Raw genomic sequence first — 19,003 nt, 5'->3', positions numbered from 1 at the left:
AAGTTTGAATTGTTTAGAGGGATGCTAGGAGTTCAGGATAATCCTTTCTCCATTAAGGGGGGGAGTTGAAAATAATTAATATTATTTTGTGTTAATAGAGAAATGGTTACATAAGTTGTAACGTATCTCCTTAGTTTAGGATTTGTTCCTAGAGTTTAGGAGTTTGTTTGCAACTACGTGATTTCTAGTGATGTACTTAATAATGTAATCATTCACTTGATGAACTGTAGAGTGTACAGAGAGAGTCTCTTTGTATGAGTGCAGTCTCCAGGTGCAGTACTCACCTGTGAGCTGTAACTCCTTCCTTTTAATTCAAATCTGATTTTTATCTGACATAAGTATTAATCCAGTAGGATAAAGATGGAAGGAACCAACAATTTAAAAGGGATGATCAACAACATGAGAGTGAATTTGAGGAAGGTATTAAATTGCAGGAGTATAGCAACTGGCAACAGAATGAAGAACAAGAGATTAGTCTGGTAGTACAAAGGAAGACAGATGAAGACCAAAGATACAAATGGAGAACGAAGAAAAGGGTCAAGTGGAAGCTATTGCGACAGAGGTGCAATGGCAAGTTGATGAACGAGTTCAGGGAACTTGAACAAATTCATATTGATTTGCTAGAGAAGGAGAGATTCAAAGGAATGGAGTCCCAACAAGGAGGATCTGCTAAAATCCAGAAGATCTATGATGGAAGATTGGTGCCTGAAGCATCAAAAGAGGACGAAAGGTATTGTATTTTTAAAACTGATGACTGTTGTGTGTTTGCAGGTTATGTAAACTTGAGGGAAAACAAACAGTTATTGGAAACTGTTAAATCAACAGGTGAAAATATGACTACCCACAGTCATATGAAGAATAAGGAGAAAAGTTATGGTCAAGTGAAGGAAGATGTCCAGACAAATGACATCCAAATGATATGTCAAAAGGAGGATGTCAAAGGAATTATTGAGATCAAAGAAGTGTTTGGAAAGGAAGAGATACATTCATACGAATATGGAACAAAGAGTTTTCTCAGGAAAACTAATGAAGCTAATACAAAGAAAATGGAGAATCTTGTGTTGTGTTCAGGAAGTGGGAGTCAACCGGAAGGATTGATGATGAAATTATTTGAGGAGACCTTGGTGTCTCATAGTTTTGAAAGTAATATTTTGTATGTAAATGTAGGATACACGGAATTAAGGAAATAGTTTAAGGTTGTCATAAGGGAAAGGAAAAGCAAAGATATGATTTTTCAGAAGTTAGAGGAAGGAAATTCACATAATCTTGTGATGCAGAGGAAAGAGCAGCTGTTAAACATAGCTGTAGTGAATTATACAGGTATTAGACAACTATTGAGGACTGAAGCCAAAGGAGAACAACCACTGAAGGTTGATATAGAAGAATTTGTAGATGTTAAATAGTTATTGAAGATTATTGATCTTGAATAAAGCCAGAGTAAAGAAGGAATAAAGACAGATGTTGTAGATAACGAAGTTAGTAAAGATCGTGCAGAGCTTTTGGAAGAAATTCCAACTGGCAGATTTGTGGCTCGAGTCAAGTCTTTTGGAGAAGAGGCAAGAAAACAAAAGAATAAATGATCAGACTGCACAACCGAAACTGAATGAGAATGAAGTTGTCATGGATGACAAATATGGAAAAGAAGTTGTCAGAAATGTTGGCATAATAAAGAAACATGGTAAAGCATTTGTGTTTAATGAATTTATTGATTCTGGTGAAGATTTATATGCAGGAACAAGGCAATGTGAAGCCAATTTGAAACAAGGAGTTGATTCTGAAGATTGGATCGAAGTAAGGAAGGGTGAGATCAGAATGTCTCAGAAAGATGGACTGATGTTGAATTTGCAGTATGGAATTGTTGAACTAGAAATGAGTTCAAGAGATGATAGTAACATGATTACTATTGTACCACAAAAATTTATTGATGAAGAAGAGGCTGAAGGTGACATTTCAGAAGCAAAAAAATATGATGCCATGATCCTTAAGGGTGCAGAAATTAAGTTACTAGAAGAAGAGGTATTCCAAGTACCTAAGCAAGCAGGAAGAATTCTTAGTTTTCAGGAAATTTGTGGAATTGCAGGTATATTGGAAATTGAAGTAAGAAGTGATGAAGCCATGAATGAGAAACCAGAAGAAGGAACTGGAATTGTTGCAGGGGATCAATGGAGAAGGTATTGGCACATGGATTATGATGTTCTTATGCAAGAACACATCCAGTTGCAGGAGAATAGTATTCATCATATGAGAAGTGAAGTGGACAAAGAAATTGATGAGTTGTGGAGACTCATACAACAACATTCCAATAAAATAAGTAGAGGACAAAAGAAGAAAGGAAGATTGGCTGGAAAGAATGGTACAGGTGAAGGTAATGGTAAATTGCAAATTAAGGTGTGGAATCCTGGCATAAATTGTGATAACGAGCAAAAAGCAGCAAGATATATGAAAAAACAGCAGCAAACAGTAAGAACATAGCTAATGGATCACTACAACATAAAGTATGGAGACCTAGAGAACAACATCCAACAACAACAGTAACCAAGGACAGACTACCGAACAAAGTATTGGATCCAGGAGGACACAAATCATAAGCACATGATCAGGAGATCATGATTATTTTTAACCTTGGGATTCTGATACATGAACATCTAGACCTAGCCAGCAATGTGATGGTGTGGTCACATATTGTGGCTAATGAGAGTTTGGAGGAAGAATTGGTTATTTAAATTTATTAATTGCAAAGTATGTAAGTAGTTAATTGTTGCCTAATTCTGAACAGAATTGGGCATAAGTGGCAAGTGATCCTCCCTGTGTGGAGATCAAGCCAAGTAGTTAGATTGATTAGTTAGGGAAGGATTTGATTTCTAAATATATTGTGAAGTCCTTCATTTGTGGAAGGAGATTGTTAGATAGGACGTATATGTATTTTCCTTTCTTTTCTGGAAAGAGGATTCGAGAGGATTCAAGATGGGATTGTAAGCCTACGGGTAGAGTAGGGAAAACAGAGGCTCTAATTAGAAGAATCAAGCCAGAGAGGGACAGAGAGCCTCAAGATATAATTATGTGTTTATGTTTATATACAGAGAGTTGATTTTGAGTGTGGAACTATGTATTTATGCCATTTTCGAGTTTTGTTGTATATATATGTATAGATAGCTAAAATCCCATTTGCAGGCATGTTAATCGACCATCGATCACTGTAGGATCGATGGCGATCCATTGATTAAATGAATGATTGTTACCTTTAACTATTATGGAGTGATGTCGTGTATAGACAGAGTTTGGTGGAAAAACTGTGTTTTAACGCAGAAAAGCATCGAAGGCGAGCGAGATTAAGTTAAGGAGGAAACAGACGAGAAGGCACAGGAGCCATTGGATCGATATGATCAATGAAAAGGATCATATTGTAGAGATAGAGGAATTGATATCGCATCGGTAGATTAATAAAAAAAGGTGGTATTTCGGGCGAGGCAAAAGTGGTAAGTGGTAATGTTGTGTGACCCCCTGATTCCACTAACTGAGCGACACATAGCAGCAAAGAGAGAGAGAAAACTTCTTTTTCAGGCGGGTATTCTTTGTGCTACTTGTCCACCCAAAATCATTATGGACCATCGAATCCACTAAGTGTAGATCAACGATGGAGGACTATCAAGCAAGTCTATTGATCAGGAGGAAGAATAGCCATCAGATCGGGAATCGGATCGATGGTCAATATTTGATCGACGATCGCATTGTGGAAGGTTAAGTGACAGTGGACTGTGGAACGCCGATACGCCGATGGGTCGATAAGCGATATCACCGATAAGCCAATATCGATGATCTGGGGCTTCGCTGACCAGAGATCGGAGGAGGAGTAGCATAGCGGGAAAGGCTTTGGACCTGGACGAACCCAATGGAGTTCTGAATGCAGTTTCATAAATTTTGAGATCTGGCCTAAGCGTTTATGGTTGGATTTCTTTGTATTTCTGTGTATTCTGATATTGTGTGTCCGCGATAAATGCAATAGTGATATTGTGATAAACCAATGGCAAAGTGGCGATGAGCAGACCTGAGGGATTTATAGATGCGGGTGAATTGGTTTTGAAGTCCGACCTTAAGGTTTAAGGTGGGTTTTTTCATGTATTGTGTATTTCAATAAAGTGGCATGGTCCTGGGGTTTTAAAGGAAAAGGAATATAGATTAATGCTTCTGATAAGATTTTGAGGGCATAAACCATAGGCCCATGACTGATAAATGGTTAACAAAGGGGTTTATTGCCCTTAGCGCGATTTTAACCCCATCACATCATCATATAAGGAGAAAGATAAAATTGTTCCTTGCCCTAAAGGAATAAATATACTACTAAAAAAATGGTCATTTTATGTTAAATATCAGAGCCTGTATTTAAAGGAAACAATGTTGTGCATAAAGAAATGGTAACACAATGAAAGAAAAAGTGGTTGTGATAGAGGCAACAACAACTGTGACTGAGGAAACAATGACTACGACTAAGTGAACAACAATTGTAAATGAGGAAACAACGAATGTGACTAAGGGAACAAAAGCTGTAAATGAGGAAGCAATAGTTGTGACCAAGGGAAAAGGCAACTTTGATTGAGGAAAAATCAGTGGTGACTAAGGAAACAAAAACTATAATGAGAAAACAATAACTGTGGCAAAGGAAAAAATAACTATGATAATTTTTTTAGCGATGATTTATTTTTATTACATATACATATACATATACATATACATATACATATATATGTATATGTATATTAAGAAATAAAAAAAAAGAGAATTATTTACATAATGTACAAAATAAAGAAAATTTGTTCAAAAAGATTTACCTAATTATGGCCATGGGAAAATTGCCCCGATAAGCTACAACCTGTAGATTAGCATCATTATCGATTTCGTGAAGAAAATAATCTTTGGTAAGTGGTCAATGATAGTAAGGCATACTGTTCCATTGTCATAAACTTAGGTAATTTCGTAAGGGCCAAGCAACCTCATTTGAAGTTTACTTGGGAAATATTAGAAGCTCGAATCGTATAACAACGCCCAATATCCTTTCTGGAAATGTTTTTTTTAATCAAGTTATCATGTCATTTAACCCTCTTGTTGTAGTGTTTTCCTCTCAAAGATGTACGAAAATAACCCACTTAAGGTTGTGGATGACAAACAATCTCAACAATATAAATGGTTGCTAAACATTGTAGATATGCAACAATGGATAGAAACAAAACTTGCCAAAGTCCGGATCTATGTCGCAATCATAGTTAAACAACAAAAAGAAAGAGTAATAACTTCAATCATCCAATGGAAACTAGATATACAAAGAATAGTTTTATTATAACACCTGTCAAGGGAACAAATAAATGTTACCAGTCCCCCTCTATGGGATGGGTTCTTGGCTATCCTCAAACGTCTTCAGCTTATGTACAATATCTCTCCTCTATAATGTGTAAACCCAACAAAAGTATGGTGTGCGACAATGAAAATAATTAGAGTTACAACATCGAGTGCAACAATGAAAATAATCAAAAGTGAATAATGAATGGAAAACCCTTCTATTTATAACAAAATATTGAGTTATTCTCGAATAATGAGCAATAATAAAATATTATTGATCCCATTCTTGGAATAACCACTTGGAACATTTTATTATATTTGGTTAGGATGGAAAAAGTATTTAAACTTTTATTTGGAAATAATAAATAAATAAATGATTTATTTATGATCTCAATGAATTAGTTAAGGAATAATAAATAAATAAGGATTTATTTAATTATTCCTAAGGGATTTAGTTAAATTTAACAAAGAATAATTAATTAATTAATTATTCTTAGAGAAAAATAAGATAATTAATTATTTATCTATTTATTTTTCATGATTGGGTCAAATATGACAACGAAAAATAATTGAACAATGGTTTAATTAATTATTCCTAGAAGAAAATAAAATAAATAGTGATTTATTTAATTATTCTTCATGGGTTTAACTATAAATTACTTAACAAAGGTGGCTTATTAAGTAATTTCTCACAGTGAAAGCAATTTTACTATGGTAAAATTGGCTTTACGTGGTGTACTTCGATCCATCTAATACGAGTGTTAGGAGAAAAACGTATGACCAAAGTACGTTGTAAAGACACAATCACTAGACAACATAGGGGGGAGAGAGAGAGAGAGAGAGAGAGAGAGAGAGAGAGAGAGAGAGAGAGATGAATTGAAAGAGGATAGGTATAGAGGGGGCGAGACTAATGCAAGTCTCCTTTTATGTTGTGGTACTGGACCTCAATGAGGAGGGGGAGGCATACCCATACCCATTGAGATAACTTGGTACAAAAATAATGGTTCGCTCAGAAATATAAATCTAAGAAATGAAGTACACACTGAATGGTACATGACATGCTCGCATAACAAGGCCATAAAATAATACAATGTGTCCCATATACATAATGCACCTGGAAAAAAATGAGCCAAGACTGAATATAATAATATCTAAGTACATGAGATACAAAGCCCCTTCCCTCAAAAAATGGGTGGGAGGGAGGATAGAACAATCAGAGAAGCCTTGCTGAACAAGGAAGGGCTCCATAAAACTAAATGGATCATCTGGAGGAGACTTGCATGTTATGAAAACTGTGATCGGTAGGAACCGAACCCATCAACTCTACGGAACTACATCTGAGGCTGTAGCATAGTAGGTATGCATCCGGGCATGTGGGGGGCTACCTGAAGGGCCACCCCCTCATGAGGTCTGAAACATCTCACACACACTTGGGAATCACTGGTATAATCTGTTGCATCACTAGACTATCAAGTGTATGAATCACAAACATGAAACAACCAATTCAAAGGGAAATAATGAGTCCCTCTGCTCGATCCAAGGTGCCGAAAAAAATGGAAGTTGGAACCAAGATACACCACCCTCTAGGCCATTCTTCTGGAACAAATGAGCTGATGTTGACAAGATAGGGCCCGTGATAGATAAGGAAATGAGGATCCTCAACTAAAGCACGAAGGAAAATAGTAAGGTGACTGATGGACTAACACCAGGGATAATGGGGAGAAAGTGGGACTGAGGGACAAACATACAACTACCCTTCTCACAGCATAAAGTGCATGGTTGACCTGGCAGCAACAGACTTAACTCCAGAGGGGATGGTGACAGTATGACTTGAGGCCAAAATGGGCAACACAAGATGAACGATATGAAAATATGGATGGAATACTATGACATGATATAATGGGACATGAAATAGACTGTAATAATGCAAGGGTGACTAGAGGACACTGCCACACAGACTAGGCCCCATGGGGACCATTAAAACATGAGTAAATGATGGTTACTCATGAAAAAAATTGACATATGGTATGAAAATTATTAAGAGGAGGTGGACCTCAAAGTACAAGTGTCATGTTATGACGAAATTTGATTTTGATAGACGATGAAGTGACCTTTCTTGGAAAAAAGGCTTCCTAGTGAAGTGTCACATCATCAAAAACTGAGGAGGACCCATTATAGAGCCTGATGAGAAATTTCCAATAGTTTTGACGGTTCATCAAACTGAGCTATGGTCTAGTCGCAATGGGTGATAGAAAAATTAGGGATTTTTCTATGAAAGGACATTTTCCCTCCAATTTGGATTCATTTTCTAAGAGATCTGTGGTGAATTTCGAGAGAAGGAAAAGACCCTAAATCTTGTGGTGATCATAGTGGATAAACCAACTATTGGAATTAGGGTCTGTAACTTTCAGGTAAGTGCCCTTACTCATCTCTTCAATTCCAGTGGCTTATTTCTTAATTTTTGGCACCTAACAGCTCCCTGAGAGACCCTTGCTCTTGTTCACGATCACATCACACTTTCTGGTTCTAGAAGTGTGATCTGGCTCATAGGAAATAGGTGGAAACCTATGATCTTACACTTTCGGGGTTGAAAACTATGATTTGGGGCTGGAGAGAGGGTTGGTATGTTGGCATGGTAGGGGTTGTAGGCTTATCAGTGGACGATTTTTTTATTTTCTGAACTGACAAGACATGTGGTGTTTTGCAGGCATGGCAAAGATGAAAATCAAATGGCATGAACGAGACTTGGATACTCTTCGATCCAAGATCCAGGGGGATCAAGTGGTTCAAGGGGCATTAGATCGTTATGGGGTTCTCAAGTTGGTAGAGAACCCATTGATGAGGGAAGGTGAGCCCTTGCTATTGAGAATTGCGAGATATTGGGATCTAGACCAAGAGGTCTGTGTCATGTAGGGACACAAGATTAAGCTCACATTACAGGATATTTACTTCTTGACCGGACTACCTCCCCTCGGAGTGGTGGGGGATATTCATCTAGTGTTACCTCATGGGAGGAACATTACTGAGTTTGTGGAGCGCCATTGTCGATAGGGTGTTCATGTCAAGGGCATGAATATCCCACTTGTTGACCTAGAGAGGCTAGAGACACAAGCTGTTGCCGCAGCTGTGCTACGAGTCCTGGGCAGTTAGGAATTTCACCACACCACTGTTGGGTAAATGATGTTGGCTGAGAGTGTTTTGGTCAGGACCTACTGTGTGTGGGCCCAGATGATGTCATCATTGAAATGACAGTTGAGTCTTTGTAGGAGGCAAGTGAACCATCACTGCTCTTTTGTTACAGTACTGTGTGCATTCTTCTTTGAGAAGATATGCACTATCCGTCCTCATGTACAGATCTGAGATGGGGGCCCACAGGAGCCCAGGATGCGCTGCTGGGGGTAGCTACTATGGGGAGGAGGAGGACGGGGAGTCATACGGGTGTTTCGTCTTGAGTTTTTCATAAATTTGGATCAGATTCCCCTTTACATTGATGATTACCCTTATAGCAGGATGAACTATTAGGGGGATCCTGACTTGCCACTTCTGCTTGGGTGAGCATGGGGACCAAACGGTAAGTGTTAAGTTGCTAATCTTATGGTGCATTTCGTATGTTTATCACGTGTATATGGTACTGAGTGTAAAATATGTTGTATGCAAACATAGCATTGGTAAAGATGATAGGATATGTAGGTCAAGCCGCAACACTTGGGGCTACAAATCGAGGGACATCATCGTCACATCAGGGTCCAGAGGATTGTGCACTGCTTGTTGATCTTCATCGTAGGTTTTATGTACCCTTGATTAGAGTTTCAGAGCATGGATGGCATCATTTAGAGGATTGGTACACAGATGAGTGCACCGATCTTCCCTCAGAGTGGCGAGGTATCATGCGGTGCATGGCGATGGCTGGTCAGACAGTACGTGATCTACGTGCAAGTGGAGCAGAGCCTTTGGTGCGAGATCCTCCGAACAATGACTAGATGTAGGGACATGTAGGTCCCTCTAATTTTAATTTTTGTAACATGCTATGGGCATGTTAGATATATTTAGAGCTATGGTGGCAAACACTTTTATGATACATAATGTGATTATGCATTTTATATGACGATGATGGTTATCCATTTGTTGTGTTATCTTTTGTGGTATACATGTGATAAATGGCAATCTAGAATGTTGTTTGCAATGGCATCTACATAGTTATTTTGGGCTCTAGGAACATGATTGAATGTAATGCTTTCAAATTCACGTACCAACAACTTAACTCGTAGATATTATCTAAATAGGACTTGGTTATGCGCATGATACAAACCATTCAATTGCATGACAAGTAGCAAGGAATATAAATGAACATGAAGATGAAGGATGCGATGAGAAAGGGCATCGAATAACAAACCTATCACTGCATCATATTCGGCCTGGTTATTGGTGGCAGATCCAATGTACACATCGTTCGAAAGGACTAACATATGCAAGGGGGTAAAAATGGCCTAGGATGTCGAGTTTAGATTGATGGAGAAGAGACTCGCACCATTGGCATGACCGATATATGGTGTGGATGATGGATCCATTTGAAAGGTGCAAAAGACAATGGATGAGATGATGCAATATACCTATCTTCATGGCATAAATAAAGACATGCAAATCAGAGGGATGTGTTATGAGAAAAATTTCTTGAGGTAGAGTGCATTAGGAGAATTAGGAAGGACATGGCCTTCAAAATCCTCCGAAATAATGTCCCCTTGCCTAATTGAAAGGGTAATCAGGGGTAGACATGGCTTCCATGATGTCCTCATTAGGCTGGGAGATGGGTGGACGGGAGGAAGACTGACTACATGATGTGGCGGTGTTACCTGGTGCATCAACTTGAGAAAGAAGGTTCACATAGGTATCATCTAGAATGGTAAACGATGAGCTAGTAGATGGAGGATCTATGGATGTTGAGACCTAGGATTCTATCAAAAGAGTTTCAATAGAAGCGCGCGCAGAAACCTTAGAAATGTTTATCTACGAGGAACTCAAGGATGACAACAGGTAAAGGATATGGCCTGTGGTGTCCGTCATCTCTACATCGAGGGGAGGGACCACGATGGTTGGAGAAAATTCCCCTTGTTCTGGTTAATTAGGGGTACCAGAATCCATGAGTAGAGGAGTAGATGTTCCACTATGAGTGGCCTTCACTACAACAAAACCTTGTGATTAGCATCCCCTTTTTCTTCCTTTTTTGTGTCTAGAGCCCATTTTTGGTGCTATTTGTGTCCATTTATCAAATATGGTGCAAAAATTGATGCAAAGTTTGCACCGATTTTTTCACCAAGTCTTACACCAAGTTTAGCACCAGGTATTGTAATAGGTTTTGCATCAGGTTTTACACCAGGTTTTACGCCAGGTTTTATGCAAATTTTTGTGCCATCCTTTGCACCATGTTTTGCATCAAGTTTGGCACCTAATTTTGTTTCACCAACTTTTGTATCATTTATTGCATCCACTTTTTGTGCCTACACTTGCATCAACTTTTTCATCATCTCTTGCATCCTCTTTTGCATCATTTTTTAAATCATTTTTTGCATCCATTTTTACAACATTTTTTGCATCCCCTTTGCGTCAAGATTTGCATCAACTTTTGTGTCTCATATTGCATCTACTTTTGCATCGAATTTTGTTGCATCAACTTTTGCATCATATTTTTCATCCATTGTTGCACCCATGTTTATGTCTACTTTTGCATCCCTTTTTGCATCTTATTTTTCATCTTCATTTGCTTCTTTTTTTGCATCTATCATTACATCCACTTTTTTTGTGACACTATTTGTACCATGTTTTGTACTTATTGTTGTACCCACGTTTGCTTCCAATTTTGCATCCATCTTCACATCCACTTTTGCATCAAAATATTGCATCTATTTTTGCATCCACTTTTGTGTTGGTTTTTGCATCTCATTTTGTATCATCTTTTGCATCTACTTCCATTGCATCCATATTTTTCATCTAATTTTGTTTCTGCTATTGCACCCATGTTTGCATCCACTTTTGCATCCCTTATTGCATATTGTCTTGCATCCAAGTTTGCATCTTTTTTTGTGTTTTTTATTACATCCACTTTCTCATCCACTTTTGTTGTGCCTATCATTGAAACCCACATTTTCTTCCAATTTTGCATCCACATTTGCATCCTCTTTTGTGTCCAAGTTTGCATCAAATAATTTTTATGTTTTTTGCATCCCATTTTGCATCTACTTTTACATCCACTTCTAATGCATCCAATTTTGAATCTAATTTTGTGTTCACTATTGCACTCATGTTTGGTCCATGTTTACATCCATTTTTAAATCCCATTTTGCCTCCTTTTTGCATGCAATTTTGTGTCTTTTTTTTTGTTCATTGTTGTATCCACATTTATTTCGCAACAATTCATGCTAAGTTTTATGCCTAATATTACACCCATGTTTTCTTCCACTTTTCATCCATGTTTGCATCCTATTTTGTGTCCAATTTTGCATCAACTATTGCATCTACTTTTTCATCCACTTTTTCATCCACTTTTGTGTCAATTTTTCTGTCTTGTTTTGCATCTACTTATGTTGTGTCCACTCTTCATCCAATTTTATGTCTATTGTTGCCCCCATTTTTTTTTGACTTTTGCATCCATTTTCAAACACTCATATATTTTTTGCATTGATGATATTTCTTATGAAATTAACAATTATGAACAACTGATGACAATGTCAATAATTATGATGATGATGATAATGAAGATGATGACGATGACATGAATTGTGATTATTATGATAATCAAAATGATGATAAATATGGTGGGGGTTATAATGACAATGATGATGATGAAAATGATGATGGCGATGCTAATGACCTTGGACAATCTTCCGAATTTTTAAATGTTTTCATGGTCATAATCATAATCTAATCTTTAGAGTCATCTTCCAAGTCATCATCATTTGATCATCATTATCATTATTCTCATCTTGGTCCTCATCAACAACAATAATGGCATGAATGATGATTATGATGTTCATGATGAAGTTGACAACAATGATGATAGAAATTACATTAATTATGATGATGAAAATTATATTGACGATGATAATGGTAGTGATGATGATGATCATCGATCATCTCTAAAAAATAAAGTTGTCATTTCTCTTGCATATATCATGTGTCCTAACAACCCTTTTTGAGCACTCGTAATATTTTTTGGGTTGATGATATTTCTTATGACACTTATAATTATGAACAATTGACGACAATGTCCATAATCATGATGATGATGATGATGACGACGACATGAATGGTGATTATGACGATAATGCAATGATGAGATTGATGGTGGTGATGATGATGATAATGAAGATGATGACACTCCCTCTAAACTAGGGAGATACTCATAATGAGACAAAAAAGTACTCTCAAGTTGAAATATTCATATAAGAAGGGATCTGGATTGATAAGCATCAATGATAATTTACATCATCATAGCCAACATTGTCAAAATAGAAAGGCCTTGACTAACAAGTTATATCTCTCCATTAGATCATAGCACAATGTTGGGAGGCATAAATTTGGACACCACTACCTCTTTAGGCACTTACCGCACTAGGATGTTCATCAGGCATGTCCTCGCATGATCATTTCCTAATCCACTATCATAATATTTGACACCAGGAAATGTCGATCCTCATGACTATTCTTATCTTGGATTAATGTACTTGAATTATGGCGGTTAGTCCTAGTCAAAGCACAAATTCTCAAAGAATATTGGTCCCAAATGTTTATCTAATCCACCATTCTCCCTACCGGTGTCTTTAGTAGGCTTACGACTATTAGTCTCGACCATAGTACATGACAAATGGATAATATGGTGTCAATGCTCACTCCCTCTCAACCAGGGAGGAGACATCCACAAGCATAAATGTTTCTCAAGAATACCCATCATTTTCATAGGGAATAACATCATTAATTTGTTTTCATCGCATGATGCCTTTATGATTAAGCATTCATAGATTTGTGGCAAAATATTTCCCCTTTTTTCATTTGTGATGAAAGAAAATCAAAAAGTGAAAGCCAAAAACATTAAAGATACACTATAATGATTTATCTAAGTCTAAACTCTAAGGTTAAAGTGAAAATTTATGTAAATATTATATCTATGAGTTGTTCAAAACTTATGAAAACCTTATTCCCTAAGTCCTATATATAAGAAAAATCAAAAGAAAGAAAAATAAGGCCCAATGAATGGTAACTCATGTATTCACACCCTCTTTGGAAAACATATGAATATATACACTCCTAGTCACACTTGATCACATGTTTGTGATGGCTAAATCATGAAGTCCTCTTTCCCCTTTCATTTTAACTTCATCATTTAAGCACCTAATTGAGGATCTAGGAAATTTTTCTTGCCTAAGGGTTTCATGTCTACTCTTGGTTTACTTATGTCACACTACAGTCAATCATGTGACGGAGTGAAATACTTAAGTTTGTGGAGTTATTAGAATAGTGTATTAAGTTAGTCACCACACACACATGTATTACATGTCATTGATCCACATGTGTGGGTTGGAGACTCATTGCTTGAGAAATTTAATGGATACTACTTTAGGGCCTTGATGGTATATCTTACAAAATCTCTTGGTAAACATTGTGATTCATCCTTTCTTTTCCTCAAGACACTTGATAATATTGAAGTCACTCCCAATAATCCACGGAGATGGGGAGTATAAATTACTTGTGCTGGAAATAGAATTGAGAAATAGAGGTTCTACATTTGCAATATTGGAGTCATAGACATTGGATACATGGTAGTAGTCCTCGATGTCAATTAACTAAAATTATATTGTCATAATGTGAAAAGAGGTAAACATATTGGTAACCTTGATGTCCTGATCATTCCAAATAATAGCCATTCCACCCAAGTATATCTAATCATCAATCACTACTACTTGGAAATTCCTCCCCCATTTTCTAATTATATGAGGTAGAACCTCACTTAATATTTGTATTTCTTATATCAACATTATTGATGGGTGCTTTGCGTACCATTTTTCTTTTAGGAGTATTTGTTTTCCTGTACTATTGAGGTCCCTCATGTTCCATGAGACTATTTTCATGGAGAATTTACACAGAAAGGAAGTATAATGTGACTAAAAAAAAATGTTCCAAGATTTAAGTTATTGGACAATGCCACTTCATGACTCCTATATTTCCTTAACTTGGGACTGAATGGTGAACTTGATAGCCTTAAGGGAAATATACCAATGAAAATCTCAAAAAGAGGTGACTTTTGACTTTATCACATACAAGTTAATATACTAAAAAAAATATCCATAAAAATTTCATCAATCAATGAATCTTTAAAAAAATATCCAAAACAATTTCATCAAGCAATGAAGCATTACATTATAAATTACAATCTATAAAACTTTTGGGAACTTTTTGATAAACCATGTTCATAAATTAAATAACATGTTATCAATCCTAAGAAATGTCACTAACATAAAATTAAAAAGCATGCAACTAATGGGAGTGACCACTCAAGGCCACCATAAGACAATTAATCTATTAAGACAAGGATTAATGGAGAAAGAAATCTACAAAGGACAAAGGCAAACCTATTTTAACTTTATTGTTTTATTAGGTGCAAGTTGAACATCTCAAGGTATAATAAAGAGAAGAACTAATTTTATTTCATTAAGAAATCCCAAGCACATTCTATAACTTAGCAAGGAAGAGATGTATAATACCCATCTCAGTGACACAATGCATGGCATTAAGTTACTTTTTTATCTATAATTTAAGCTTATATCATAAAATCACAAATTTAGAATGAATGGATGTTTAAAATTCATTTTTATAAAAAGAAAATATAATTTTTGTTATATATATATATATATATATATTTTAGAAAGTAAAAAAATACTAAATTGAATATATATTAAAAAGAAAACTAAACTTATATATATATATATATATATATATATATATATATATATATATATATATATATATATATATATATATATATATATTTAAACACTTCCCTCCATTCTAAGAAGCAAAAATAATAATAGAAATAAGGACGGACCAATTCCTTTCCTTGGTAAGTGTTTCCCACCATTCATTCCACTCACTCGAGCTATTTCATAAAATAGAGATAAGTGTTATTTCACACTCTTTTGGCAAAGCCTATTGAGCTTCTCTTATGATATATCTATTCCTTGATGGAGTCCTTGATATATTGATCAAGTTTTGATTCCTTGGAGATTAATTAAAGCAAAGAAAACATGAGTACTCTTAATTCCAAGTTCAATGCCTCTAATGGTGGACACAAGGCAAGGGAGGGGTTGTTATCGTGGTCATAACTCCAAGTTCATTGTCTCTGATGGTGGACGAGGCAAGGGAGGGGGTTGCAGTGATGGTCGTGGTCGTGGAGTTTTCTCTTTTACATTATATTTAGGGAGTTCAAAGCAATTTGAATGGAATCATTGTCGTCACTAGGTATAATGGATTAAGTGTGATAATGGATAAAATGAAGTAATTATTTGTGAGCATTTGTTCTTGAATGAACATTAGGATCCATATTATTATAGAGAAAAGTACATGCATTAAAAACAACTCAATATTTCATGTGACATTCATATTGTATGCGACTTATTTTTCATTAAAAACAATTTACTTTTTCATGTGACATTCTTTTTTTGTTAAAATTTCTTCTATTTCTAATCTGAATTACAATTGTAATTTGAAATAAAGCTTCCAGTAAATATTAATTTACCAATTATGCATGGAAATCATAAGAAACATTCACAATATAATTCTTCTACTACTTAATGTGAATTACAAGTGTAACCTTAGTCAGATCTCCAGTATATCTTAAGCCATATTTTCATTTTATTTTTAGTACTATTAAATGTTATTATGTCCTACCTCATTTTATTGTTAGCACAGTAATAAAAATATGCATTTTTCTATATAATTAGTACTAAAATGTAATATTGATTTTTTTTCCAGAACGCTACAGGTAATGACCACGAAGATGATGATATAGACTATGTTTATATTACATCGTATATCATAGATGATGATGATGAGGATGGTGATGGCATTGGTGATGATTATGTGGATGATATTATCAAGATGGTCAGGATGATGATCATGGAAATGATCATGAGGATGAGCTTGACTATGATTTTCGTGGTGCTAGCTAGCCATGCGTTATTTTTTATATTTAGTTGGATGTCTTAATATGGTAATCATACATTTGAATTTTAGTTTATTTGAATAATGATGATGATACTATCGGTACTATCTTGTTACCTTATGAATATGTTGAAAATTGTTTACAATTTTTTTATGAAGAATTATTGTGTATGATGAGATTCCTATTTTTTATGGATGTTGTGAATTTACCTTAGCATAATGATATCTATGAAACATTTTTATTTGGTAATCTTACATTGACTTTTAGTTGATTTGATTAAATATGATGATGATATTATCATTTTTATCTTGTTATTTTATGTATATATTGAAAATTATCAACATTATTTTGATGGAGAATTATTATGTATGATGATATTACTATCTTTTGATGGATGTTGTGAATTTACTTTACCTTAGAATAACGGTGTTCATGAAATATTTTGATATGATAATCACACATTTGAATCTTAGGTGGTTTGATTAAATATGATGAGGATATTATTAGTATTATCTTGTTATTTTATATATGTGTTGAAACCTGTCAATGCTTTTTTATGGAGAATGATTATGTATGATGATATTACTATTTTTGGATGTAATGTTGTGAATTTACCTTGGAATAATGATATTTGCGATAAATGTTGATTTAGTAGTAATATATGTATATTGAAAATTGTCAATGAATTTTTGATGGAGAATTGTTATATATGAGGATACTACTATATTTTTTATGAATGTTGTCAATTACCCTTAAATTTGTTTACAAATACTAAGTTATGAATTTGAATTGTGATATATTCTTAAATGTGTTATACATGAAAATACCTCCTCATCATCTTGGAGGAGAATACTATGTTGTTGGTTGAAATACCCCTTTCTCCTAAACTATATAATTCTATAATACAAGTTATGTACCATGAGGACCACGGTATCCTAGTCTATAACAAGTTGTCCCCTTCATCTAACATTTGTTACCAAAATTCTCACATTAGAGGAATTTTCAACTCAAAAAATAACCACCTAAGAAAAAATTAAGAAACTAATAAAATAATGCCATGTAGACAATTTTTTAATATATCATTTTTATTATTCTTTTACCAAAATTACCCAAATAAATCTCACATTTATCAAAATAACTATATATGTATTTTATATTTAAATTAATATATTAGCACAAGATTTAATAAAATTTAAATTAAAAAAACAAATTCAAAATTTAAAGGAAATTTAAATTACCCAAATAAACGTCACTTTTATAAAAAATAACCATCTACATGTATTTTATATTGAAATTAATTTATTAACACAAGATTTAAGAAAATTTAAATTTAAAAGGAAAATTTAAAATATAAATTTAAGTTACTCAAATAAATGCACTTTTATCAAAATAACGATATATTTATATTTTATATTTAAATTAATTTATCAATACAACATTTAATAAAATTTAAATTAAGAAAGTAAATTTAAAATTTAAATTAAATTTAGGATTTAGGATTTTATATTTAAATCTATTTATTTAACATGCCATGATTTACCCTTCATTAAAAATATTCTCGATATTCTAACTTTTATAGATTAAGATATTAATTTTATTTTTAATATTTAATATAGTTTTGGGTCACTTGGGCACCATTCACAGTTAAATTAGGTAAGTTATATTATTAAAAAAAAATCCACTGCCTAGTCACACCTGTATGTCTTTTAAATTTTAAAGGATTTTGATTGGCTTACACATTATGACATGGAAATTCAATGTTAACATTTTAAAATGAAAATTCCTCTAATGTGAGGAAAAAAGCTCGAGTTAACTAGAATTTGACACTCTTGTTCACTTTCGGAAACTCATATGGTGGAATGTGATCTCTTTATCCTCATCTTTAGATTTTTCGTAAAAAAATAAAAGCATACAAAAGTGGGAAAGAACCATAAATCATGGGGAAGCTTTTTCCTAAGCACAAAAGCATCTAAAAAGTGGAAAATGCCATTTTTATATGAGGAAACATTATTCACCCAAAAGATTTTGCCAAAATTGAACTAATGAGGAATTTGGGAAATCTTCATAGCCTTCACTTTCCTATATATTGGAGGCTTGGCCATTGAGGAAATGATGGGAATTCGTGTATTGTCACGCTGCTGAGATCTATCTTGAGAGGGAGAGTTTTGGAGCTAAGAGTTGGGGGAGGTGTTGTTGCAACTGCATCTGATGGTTGTAACTTTCCTCCAACTCCTTTATTAATATAGATTAGTTGTTCTTCCTTCCATATGCTACTATTCATTCTTTACTTATCCTATTTAACTAATGAATGTATGGGATTTTGATTTTTATTTATTTATTCAGTAATATTTATATGTTTATGATAGTTTCAATTATCAAGATATTATGTTGTGAAGTTTTTTTTGTTCTCTCTCTTGTGTGTAGGACCAAGATTTGGAGCTATCTAGGAGCGCTTCCCAACTA

Source organism: Pinus tabuliformis, chromosome 7 (assembly GCF_031772625.1).
Source record: "Pinus tabuliformis cultivar Carrire ecotype Pingquan chromosome 7, CPIR1, whole genome shotgun sequence".
Lineage (NCBI taxonomy): Eukaryota > Viridiplantae > Streptophyta > Pinopsida > Pinales > Pinaceae > Pinus > Pinus tabuliformis.
This window is presented reverse-complemented; position numbering follows the sequence as displayed.